We start from the raw sequence: 12,947 nt of genomic DNA, 5'->3' as shown, positions 1-12,947 counted from the left end.
AGGACCAGATGCCCCCTAATCCTAGACCATAACAATATGGTGACTCCTCTGAATTTGGATGCATGCCAGGGAAACACAGGGGCTAATCCTCAATGGACTGAAGTTAAATTTTAACTCTTTGGATCTTCTAAAAGAACCTAAATTGGATTCCAGAAAATTTTTGAAAAAGACCTTTATCTTACACACTGGACTTTATAGACCAAGATCCAGACACATTACATGTACAAGAATTTATGGAAACACAGTTTTAAATATATGACAGGATAAGGTATTCATTTTTAATTTTAAATGACTTTCTTAAATTATACAGATCTCAGAACCATCCATAAGTGGAATTTAGTAATGTTCATCTATTAAAACACATTTTAAAAATTATTTGTATAATAGCACAAATGAATATGTGAGAGGAATAAAATGAAACCCATGTACCCATTTACAATCTTCAACAATACCAATTCAATGCCAATTTTTTTTCTATCAACTCTCCAATATAACACCAACCCAAGCACCTATATTATTTTAAATCAAATCCCAGATATTTTATTATTCCTTTGGTTCAGTAAGTATCCCTAAGAATAAGAATTCTTTTAAAGAACATAATTATAATACCATTAATCTACATAAATACCTTAACTTATTCCTTAATATCATAAAAAATCCAATCCATGTCAAATATTTCTGATTATCTCAAAGTTTGATCTACATTGTTTTAATCCAGATCCAAACAATTTCTACATATTGCACTTTTACAGATTTCTCAAGTCTCTGTAAAACTATGGCTTCTCTTACCTCGTTCATTTTCCTTACAATTTACTCGTTGAAAAAAATCAAGTCCTCAGTGATGTCCGGTGCAATTTCCCACAGTCTAGATTTTGTTGATTGCCAGTGCTACGGTAATATTTAACACGTTATTCTTGCATGTTATTCCCATGAATTTGATCTAATTTAGATTGATATTTTGGCAAAGAATACTTTATAGAATATTTCATAATTCCAACAGGAGGCACAGTGTTTGCTCCTCTCTCTTTTTGTGATGTTTGTAGCCATCATGTTTGATTATCATTATCTAGATCCACTATTTTATTAGATGTTTGATATAAGGTGATCTTCTCATTCTTCCCTTCTTCACATGTCAGCTGGGATATTTTTGTGAAAATAAAGCTCAGGATATTTGGTTATACTGAGGTTGTATAGAAAAAGCAGATATAGACTACCAGCCAAGATGTAGGTGTAGGTAGATACATTTTGCCTTCTTGCACCACCAAAAGAAGGACAACAACAAATTTAAAAATAAAAACAACCAGAACTGCCAGAAAATCAAACTGTATGTAAATCCAACAACCAAGGAGTTAAAGAAGACCCATTCATCCAGACTGGTAGGAGGGGCAGCCAGGCAGCCAGGACAGTGAGCATGTGTGGGGCAAGGTGGCTGGAGGACCAGGCAGGCAAGGTGATGGCTCGCTATCCCATATTTGTGTGTGGATAAACCTGGAGGAACAACAGGTGAGTGAGACAGACTGTGTAACACAGAGTTCCAGTGAGGATAAAGAACACCTCAAAACCTTTGCCTGTAAAAACCTGTGGGGGTTGTGGCAGTGGGAAGAGCGCCTAGTCTCACAGAAGAGTTCATAGGAGAGACCCACAAGATCCTAGAACATATACAAAACCACCTACCCAGGAATCAGCACCAGAAGGTCCCAATTTGCTTGAGGATGGTAGGGGAAGTAACTGAAAGCAGGCCAGGGTCCAAGCAAGTGGCATTGTTCCCTCTCTGACCCTTCCCCCACCACACATACAGTGCCACAATGCAGCCATGTGGGTTGCCCTGCCCTGGCGAATACCTAAGGGTCCGCCCCTTACAACATAAAGGTACACCAAGACAAAGAACTATGGGCCAAATGAAAGAACAGGTCAAAACTCCAGAAAAACAACTAAGTGATGAAGAGATAGCCAACCTATCAGAAGCAGAGTTTAAAACACTGGTAATCAGGATGCTCACAGAAATGGTTGAGTGTGGTTGCAAAATAGAGGAAAAAGTGAAGGCTATGCAAAGTGAAATAAAGAAAAATATACATGGAACCAACAGTGAAGGGAAGGAAACCAGGAGTCAAATCAATGATCTGCAGTGGAAGGAAGAAATAAACATTCAACCAAAATAGAATGAAGAAACAACAATTCAAAAAATGAGGAGAGGCTTAGGAACCTCTGGGACAACTTTAAACATTCCAACATTCAAATCATAAGGGTGCCAGAAGAAGAAGAGGAAGAGCAAGAAATTGAAAACTTATTTGAAAAACAATGCAGGAGAACTTCCCCAAACTGGCCAAGGAAAATAGATTTCCATGAAGTCCAGGAAGCTCAGAGAGTCCCAAAGAAGTTGGACCCAAGGAAGTACACGCCAAGGCACATCATAATTACACTACCCAAGATTAAAGATAAGGGGAGAATCTTAAAAGCAGCAAGAGAAAATAAGACAGTTACCTACAAAGAGTTCCCAGAAGACTATCAGCTGGTTTCTCAAAAGAAATCTTGCAGGCAAGAAGGGGCTGGACAGAAGTATTCCAAGTCATGAAAGGCAAGGACCTCCATCCAAGATTACTCTATCCAGCAAAGCTATAATTTAGAGCAGAAGGGCAGATAAAGTACTTCCCAGATAAGGTCAATTTAAAGGAGTTAATCATCACAAGCCCTTATTATATGAAATGTTAAAGGGACTTATCTAAGAAAAAGAAGAAGGTCAAAACTATGAACAGTAAAATGTCAACAAACTCATAACTATCAACAACTGAACCTAAAAAACAAAAACAAACTAAGCAAACAACTAGAACAGGAACAGAATCACAGAAATGGAGATCACATGGAGGGTTATCAGCAGGGAAGGGGAGGAGAATAGGGGGGAAAGTACAGAGAATGAGAAGCATAAATGGTAGGTGGAAAGTAGATAGGGAGAGTTTAAGAATAGCATAGGAAATGCAGAAGCCAAAGAACTTACATGCATGACCCATGGATACGAACGAAGGGTGGGACATGCTGGTGGGAGGAGGGGTGTAGGGTGGAGGGGAATAAATGGGAGAAAAAATATGGGACAACTGTAATAGCATAGTCAATAAAATATACTTAAAAAAAGAAAAAGTAGGTATAGAATACTTGATTCTTTCTCTATTTAGCTGTTTTCAGAAAAATGCAAATTGGTTCTTCATCATAATTCAAAGGTTATCAATGACTTTTTCCATCTTTAAATATCATTATGATATATTTGTTTGTTCACAGTTTTGGTGTGCTAATTCATAAACATTATTCCTCTGGATGCTCACATTGCCTCAACTTGGTCCAGTGGGATTCTTGACACATTGGTTCCTGAGTCCTTTTGGCATTGACCCCAGTAGTTTCTGATAGCTTCTTCTTTTTATTTTTTTATTGCTGTTCAATTACAGTTGTCTCCATTTTCCCCCAATTACTCTCCCTTGCCCTACCCACCCCTGACCTCCCACATTCTTTCTGGCATAATAAGCTATTTCTAGTACATCTCATACAGCCATCTCTCCAAGCAGTCCTGCCACTTCTGTTGGGAAAGATATTTAGAGAACGTAATTTGGATGCTGTTGGTGCTTCTTGATACTGGATTCATTATTTCTAAGTCTTTTCAGTGCACAATGCTATATGTTACTAAATTCATCCTGATATTTCCAGTTCTAATGACAAATTACAGGGTTTATTCAAGTTCTTGATTTTATATTTGTACCTCTTTTTCAACTATACTAAATATCTTAGGTCCTAATGGTAGTAATTATGTTAAAATGATATTGCTTTATTATATTATATCATCTGCTTTCTTATATTATATCATCTTAACTATATATATTTCAGAATAACGATATTAACCTTATTACTCACAATATTATTATACTAGTTTTAGATTTTATTATAATTTTTGTCCTGATAGTACATCCCATTCAAAACAGAAAAACACTCTGTTTTAAATCACTTAAAAATGGTCCTCTCTATGAAGTTATACCAATAAATTTATACCAAAGAGATTTAAATTTTTTTTCTTTTTCAGGGAAAAAATTTTTTTTCTTTATCATTTTATTTTGCTTTATAGTCATGGGAACAAGGTTTATCCAGAGCAATCTGACTTCTGCCCCTTTCCCTTGTACTTTGTTCACTCTTTTTCTGTGCTTCACTTTTCAATTCCACCTTTATATGACTGATATTAAAAATTGATTTAATGCAAATAGTCTGTATGTGAAATAGTCAATAAATGGCTGCTATTATTTTAGGAAAGGCACATGACTAGTTATTGTCTCTGAAGTTTCTAAATTTGAATACTCTCCTCCATATTCTCTTGAGTGTTAACTTGTATCTTGATATCTAAGTAACCCAAAACAGCTTCTTCAGAAACCTTAAGGTTTTATTTCAGTACAGATGTGTTATGCTGTCCTCTGGTGACATACAAGTAAAGTGGGCAGGGAGATCATGTGAAAAAAAATTCATTCATTGATGTTAGCAAATCCTGGATTCAAATCTCTAATTTGCTATTTACTAGATCATTTGTGGAATAAATTCCTTAACCTCTGGGAACCTTAATTTCCCATATATATAATGGTGGTGATAATATCCAATGTTATTGCAAGAATTAAATGAGCTGATGTATGTAAAAAAATAATCTACATAGTACTGGAACATACTGGTGTTTAAGATAAATTTGTTTCCAATCCCCACTCCCCCTGCCTTTAATTTAATCTATACTATAAGTATACCAATGTTATTGAGAACAGATAGGTCTTTCTTGGGTTAGCGTTTACCAAATTTCTGCTCTGTTTGCTTTTTCCAGAGAACTCGCTCCTGTACCACTTCCATTCATTGTCATGCTGGTGTGCACCTCCAGAGTGGCCCTCCACCTTTCTCCACTCTGCTCTTTGCCCCTGAACACTGACCTATATGGGTGCAAGCTCCCATGCCCTCTACCTTTATGTTGAGTCTGAGCAATGGGAGCCCCAGCAAGAGATCTGAGAATTGATCAAGGAATGTATCCCCAGCTCCCTTCTTGCCTGTAGGGGTGCTACTCTTACGCTGGCTTCTCTCTGGAAGACCTGCACTGTCCCTTGACTCTCCTAAACTCTGCCCATTCCTGTGTACATAATCCCCTTATTAAACACACTGCAATTACCCAGTTTGAATGGTGCCATCTGTTTCCTGCTGGGACCCTGATTGATACAATTTCCAATCAAGAAAATAGTAATGAGATTATTAGTCTACGGGGCACCGTTTGCCTCAATTTCCTCAGTTATTCTGAAGTCTGAAACTCAGATAAATCTTAATTATTGAAAAGCAAAATACCTAGACCTTAGTAAGTTATTGCTAAACAGAAAGTCACTCAATGAGTTTTGCTTTAACCTCTGTATGCTTTCAGCTTTTAACCAAGGGTCAATACAGAAAAGGTCATATGCTAGCTCCGTTCTTGTACCTTCAATAAATACCCTGGTGACAACAGGCATCCTTTATTGTGGACAGCGTCCCTGACACGGTGACATGAAAAGAACACCAGATTTGGTGCTAGGAGATACGGGCTGGAACTGCTGTTCTGTAATTTACTAATTACGAAACCATATTTCTCTGAGTTTCAATCTATTCTTATGTAAATGAGCCAAAATACTTATAAATTTGTGAGTATTGATGAAAAAAGGAGAGAGCTTTTTAAACTAAAGAGCTCCATAAATACATGCAGAGTGTATTAAATTTCTTTAAAAATTTAGCACAGGCATGGGTTTTCTTTTCTAAAGAACTGTGATTCCTTTATCCTATTGAAAAGCAGTCTGTAACCCATTGTGAGTTTATATATTCTTTGCTTTAATTTATAAGGAATGTACAATTAACTGTAACATTTTAGTATAATGAGCATATTTTACTAGCATTTATGTACACATTTTTACTTCCCTTTACATGATTTTTGTTTATTCCTGTTATGTTGATATTAAGGCATATGCATGTTATGGTTTAAGGTACATCAAATTATTTTTTGGAAGAAAATGGAATCTAAACAAACAAGCCAATTTTTGAAAAAGAATTTGTCCATAATTGTATTGCCTTCTGGGTAAATACTTTCATTCATCTTTCTGCAACATTCCTCTTTGATTCTGCACCTAAGCAGTGATGAGTATAATGGTCTGATTTCCTATATTCACAATTCATTATTGAAAATCAGCAATGTTCACATCTGCCTACCTATAAAAATATATGTGGATGCAGATACATAGATATATGGATATATATCAATCCATATTCTACAATTTATTGGCACAAGAGTAAGAGAAGAGGGAGGAGGAGGAGAAGATATATATAAGGAGGAAATTTCCTTCTTCCTTGGAGTTAAAGTGCCCATTTCAAACTTTTCTCAACATTCCTTTCCAAGTAAGGATCCAGAATCATTACCATCAGTTCATTAAACTCTGCTGTTCAATGTTCTTTTATTGGTTCCTGTCCATCACATGACTATTCATGAATGTTCTGTTCTTATCCTACTGAGAGAGGAGCTCAGTTCAGATCCCTCTTAGCAATCACCACCACTTCCCGGAGACCACGGCTTTCTAAATCAAATTCAGATGAGGTATCATTCCCTAATTCGAGAAGTGACAGGGCAGAAGCTAGAAAACAAGCCTTATCAGTTAAATAAAGTAGAGTTCTTAAACTATATAAGTACTACCTTATTGAAGACAAAAGGAATATTTTAAGAGAGAAACCATGGTAAATAGAAATGTCTGAGACAGTTGTAAGTCAGGTGAAGATGGCAGAATTTTAAACATACTTCTCAGGCCAAACAAAGATCTTATTTGTTTATGGTCAAGTATGATTTACTAGGGAAGGGGGCTCACTGTCTATCTGAAACATCCTTTTGAAAGACACCTGCAGTACTATTATACCAAGGAAAGCACAAGGTCATTAAGGGCTCTGTCAATCAAGTGGCTGATTCCTCCTGATAGGGCTGGAGAATAAAGAAGGCACTTCTCGGTTTCAGACTGAAAGTCACACACCACCTGCTCCAAGCCCTGGGGTTTTGAGAAAAGGTGATGTTAACCTAATCTAGGTCCATGCTCAAAGAAAGAATTGGTTCTCAAAGCCAGACTTTAGGAATTCTTTTGTCCAAGGAGAAGCCAGTTCTTCAGAAGTGTCTGAAAATACATCTGGATTCCTTTACCTCTTCATCACAGGATGATTACTGGTGGAGAAATATGGTAGCCAGTGCCATGTTTTATAATAAATACATAAAATTCTTATGTTTCTGAAACTACAACTAAATAACAAAACCATAAAAATGTTTGATTACTTGCTCATCCATTTAGTTTGCCCTCCCAACATATAATATACAAATTTTCAGAAATAAAGAATCCTATCAACACCTGTGTACCAATAACTTAAATTCTATTATTAACCTTTACTAGACTTGCATTTATCACATACCTAGCTATTCGTCTCTTTATATGTACAGCATTCTATTTTAAGGCATTTCAGAGCAAATTGATGACATCTGAATATATCTGTCTAAATACTTCGTTATACACACTGTTAACTAGAGTTCAGTATTTGTTGGATAGTTATTTTTTTGGATCTAAATTTCACATAAAATGAAATACATGAATCTTAACTATATTTTTGCACAGTTTTGATAATGCATACATCTGTTGTAACCCAATCCCTTGTTAAGATATAGAACATTAATAAAAAAATTATAAATACCCTTTAGAAAGTGTCTATGTTGGATAAATAAGGTATAACTGTATACAATGTAGTCATATTTTATTGGATTTGGTGATATTGCCTAATATATTAATAATAATGTAGAAAATAGATAACCTCTGGCAGCAAAATTTAGACATTTTTATTGTCATGTGAAAATATTTTTCTTGCATATTTACATGTTATTTAAAGTTATGCAATACCTTTGGTAGTCCAAATATTTTTAATATAATGATCAAAATATAATAAATAAACTTTAGAAGAGTTAAATAGGAAAAATAAAGAACATTACCATGTTCTTGGATAGTTCTCTCTTTCTTCTTTCAGTCAGCTGTTACCCTTTCCTATGTTGGAGGTAATCCTTGTCTTAATCATTTTTCCAACATAGATTAGATTTGCCTGTTGTAGAATATCATATAAATAGAATCACACAGTATGTTATCTTTTGTACATCTTTCACTCAGCATAGTGTTTTGGAGATTTATCTAAGTTAAAGTATGCAAATATCAGTAGGCCCTTCCATTTTATTGTTCAGTAGTCTGCCCTGGCAGGAATATAGAAACTTGTTTATCCATTCTCATACTGATTGACACCTGGAGGCTCCAGACTGTGCTATTATGAACAAAGCTCTTATAAACATTCTTGTACAAAATTAATTTATTTTGGGTAAATAACTATGGTTGGTATTGTGGCATCTTGCAGTTGATACACATTTAATTTCATGAGAAACTGTGAAAACAGTTTTCTAAAAAAGGTTGCAATCTATGTATGAGATTCCACTTATTCTGCATCTTCATCAACAATTGTTATCAGTCATTATAATAGAAGCCGTTCTCTTGTGTTCATAATGTTATCTTCTTGTGTTTTTAATTTGTATTTCCCATTTGAGCAATTATTCCATGTCTTCTTTTGTGAGATGTATTAAAAAATATTTTATCCATTTTTAACTGAATGCTTTGTGGTTTTATTACTGCAATATAGGAGTCCTTTATACATTCAGGATACCTTTCTTTTGTCATATACTTGTTTTGAAATATTTTCTCGTGGTTTATGGCTTGCCAGTTTACTTTCTTAGTGTCTTTTGTTCCTTGTGGAATACACATAAAAATTAGATATTCTTGGATTATTTGTGAAATTAGGGGATACAGTTCATGCTAACTATATTAGGTGTAAGCTTTTTGTACATGATCTTTATTACACTGAGGAAATTCCTTTTATTCTTAGTTTGCAAGAATTTTTTCTTTAATCATAAACTGGAAATGAATTTAAATATTATTACAATTATTAAAAAGATCAATTTTGTTCTATTTTATGGTAAATTACACTGCTTGTGTTTCTTGCATTCTTGGGATAAATGCTATTTGGTCATGGTATATTACCCTTTTAATATATTTCAGGATTATATTTGCTAAAATTTTATTAAGTAGTTTTGCCCTAACATCCAAAACTAGGGATAATTGATGGCAATTTATTTTTTCTGTTATATCTCTGTCAGGTTTTAGTATTAGGGTCATATTGTCACATAAAACTAATGGGAAGTATTTCTTTGTTTTAGAAAGAATTTGTGTATAATACAGGATTCCATTTTTTAGATTTTATTTATTTATTTTTAGAGAGGGAAGGGAGGGAGAAAGAGAGAGAGAGAAACATCAATGAGCGGTTGCTGGGGTTCATGGCCTGCAACCCAGGCATGTACCCTGACTGGGAATCGAACCTGTGATACTTTGGTTCGCAGCCCGCGCTCAATCCACTAAGCTACGCCAGCCAGGAGGATTCCATTTTTTAAATGCTTGATAAAATTTATTAGCACCATCATCTGGGCCTGAATTTACTTTATGGGAAGAGTGTTGATAATAAACTCAATTTATTTAATAGAAATGGGGATATTCAGATTTTCTGTTTCATCTATTGACACTTTTTGTAAGTTGTATTTTTTAAGAAAATCATCTCCTTCATCTAAGTTCTCAAATATTTTGGTTTAAAATTGTTTCTAATATTCTCTTAGCTTTTCAGATGTGTACTGGTGTCCCCTCTTCTATTTCTGATGTTAGTAATATATGTCCTTTCTCCTTCTGTCTTACTCAGTCTAGCTGGGGGTTTATAAGTTTTGATATTCTTTCAGAAGCTAAAAAATTTGGATTTATTAATTTATGCTTTTGTTTTCTGTTCTACTAGTTTCCACCATTTTTATTTCCTTCTTTCTACTTTCTTTATATATTAATTATTTCCTTAGACATTACTGACTTGAACCTTTATTCTAATGTTAGTATTTTAAGCTATAAATTTTTACTTAAGTATTGCTTTAGCTGCATTTCACAAATTTTATTATGCTGTATTTTCATTATTATTCAGTTCAAAATATTTTCTAACTACCCTTTTGACTTCTTTCTTAATTCACAGATTATTTAATAGTATTGTATGTTGTGACTTTTTAAATATCTAGGGTTTTTTTTGTTTGTTTTTTTGTGTTTTTTTTTTTTTTGGTGTGGTGACTTTATAATGTGTCAACTTGACTAGGCTCAATTCCGTTTCCCAGGATATTCTTTCACGCATGTTTCCGGTTATGATGGGCAACATCAGGAGTTCACTCTAATTCTCAGGATTGTTAGAAGGGTGGAAGAGAAGCAACAACTATTTTGTAGCTTACAAAGGGCATTGCTGATCTACTAATACACTTCATCTGCATGAAGCCACAGCTGAGCTTGCAATTACTCCATCATGCCCTGGATATTCCTTCAGCTTCTGACTCATAGGTCAGGAGTATGTGTTTAGTTCAGTGATAAAAGGTCCCGGCTTCTATAAGAAACCCTCATCACCAGGTCAGAGGTGCAACATCCTTGTGCAGACAGCATCAAGGATGGACTAGAACCTCATGATCCTTCCTCCCTCACTGTCTACCCTGTGGATATTGAAGTCCAACATCACAGAGAGAATATCTGTCACTACTTAGCTGAATGCCACAATTGCATAAGCCAGTTAACTGTGTGTGTGTATTATGGATATAATTTACTACAGCGTGAATCTTCACTGGTATACCTGCATATATTATTGTTAATACTTTCTAATTTAATTACATTCTTATTAGATAAGATACTTATATGATATTCATCCTTTTAACTTTATTTAGACATTTTATGGTCCTGCAGTTGGTCTATTTTTGTGAATGTACCTCATGTTATATTCATCAGGTGTTTAGTGTTACATTTTATTATCTATCAAGTATGTCAAACATTTGATTGTATATTTAGATGATTTATATCTTTATTAATTATTTGGTCCAGCTGTTATATCAGTTGCCTACAGTGGAATGTTAAATCTCCAACTATGTGGAATTGTTTATTTTTTCCATTTAATTATGTTAATTTTTGCTGAATATATTTTGAACTTTTATTTGTTACATACACATAGAAGAACATCCTTATATCATCTTGATGAATTTACTTTTTTATCATTATGAAAATTCTCCTTTACTTTTGGTAATGTTCTGTGTTTTGAAGTCTATTTTATCTGATATAAATATAGCCACTTTAGTCTATATGCTTACATAATACAACTTTTACTTTTAATTTACTTACAATCTATCTATGTCTTTATAGTTAAAGGGCATATAGATGGAACTTCATTTTTTCACCCATTTTGACAACTGGAATATTAAATCCTTTTAACTGGGGTATTAAGTCCCTTAATATTTAATATAATTATTCACATTGCTGTATTTAGGCTTACCATTTTATTCTTTGTTTCCTCTTTGACCCTCTCTGCTTTTTTTCCCTTTTTTGCCATCTTTTGGATTTTAAAAAATTTACTTCGGGATCCCATTTTGATTTATATCTATTGGCTTTTTATTTATAAATTATTGCATTTATTTGGTGATTGCTCTATGGGTGATAATATTTATTCTTAATTTTTCATAGTCTACTATAGAAATCTTGCAACTGTAAAAATCCACTTAGTCCCTTTGATAGACTGGGTTACAGTTGTCAAGTACATTATATCTATGCACATTATAAAACCTGCCAAACAATGTTAAAAGTTGTGCTTTAAATATTCATATATATTTTATAGAAAAAATGAACTTTTATATTTACCTTCCATATTTACCATTACTATTATTTTTCTCTCCTTTTTGAGGCACCAAAATAGCATTTGGTATCATTTTTTTATCAACTTTAAGTTCTTTTAAATCTCCTTGTAAAGTAAACCTGAGGCTGATGAACTCTCTTACTTTTATCTAAAAATATGCTTATTGTACTTTTATTAGGAAGATTTTTTTTTCTGGATACAAAATTCTAGTTTTCCCATGTTTTTTAAAGTATGATTGACAAATAAAAACTGTATGTACTTAAAGTGTATGTGACGTTTGATATTTGTAAAGTAATAACTGTGAAGTTATTACTACAATTATACAAATCAACATATCCATCATCACACACAGTTAGCACTTTTGTGTATGTATGTGTAAGGAGAACCCTTGAGATCTACCTCTTTACAAATTTCAAGTATACAATGCATTATTGTTAACCTTAGTCATCACATTATACACTAGTGCTCCTTATTAGTGGAAAGTTTGTGCTCTTTGATCAATATCTCCCCTTTTCCCCTACCTCTTAGCTTTTCCATCATTTCCTCTCTTGCGGTGAGTTTAGCTTTCTTTCCCCCTTAGATTCCCTGTATAAGTGAGATCATGCAACATGTGTCTTTCTGTCTTTGGCTTCCTGCTCTTAGAATAATGTCCTCCAGTATCATATAGAGAGTATTCTCACTGCCCTAAAAAATCAACTGTGCTCTGCCTCTTTGTCCCTCCGGCCAAACCACTGATCTTTTCACAGTGTCACACAGTTGAATCACATAGTATGTAACCTTTTCAGATTGACTTCTTTCACTTAGTAATGTGCGTTTAAGGTTCTCCATGGCTTGGTAGCTTATTTCTTTTTAGCAGTGAATCCTACTTGATGGTCTGGATATACCATAGTTAATTTATTCACCTGCAGAAGAACATCTTCTAGGTTGCTTTCCAGTTTTGGCAATTATTAATAAAGCTACCATAAACATCTATGTCCACATGTTTGTCAACACAAGTTTTCAGTTCATCTGCGTAAACACCAGGGAACATGATTGCTGGATCACATGGTAAGAGTATGCTTAGTTTTGTAAGAAATCACCAAGCTTTCTTCCAAAGTATCTGAACCATTTTGCATTTCCACCAACAATTA

This window comes from Phyllostomus hastatus, unplaced genomic scaffold, assembly GCF_019186645.2.
Source record: "Phyllostomus hastatus isolate PE091 unplaced genomic scaffold, TTU_PhHast_1.1 phas_contig_34, whole genome shotgun sequence".
Classification (NCBI taxonomy): domain Eukaryota; kingdom Metazoa; phylum Chordata; class Mammalia; order Chiroptera; family Phyllostomidae; genus Phyllostomus; species Phyllostomus hastatus.
Note: the sequence above shows the minus strand (reverse complement) of the source record.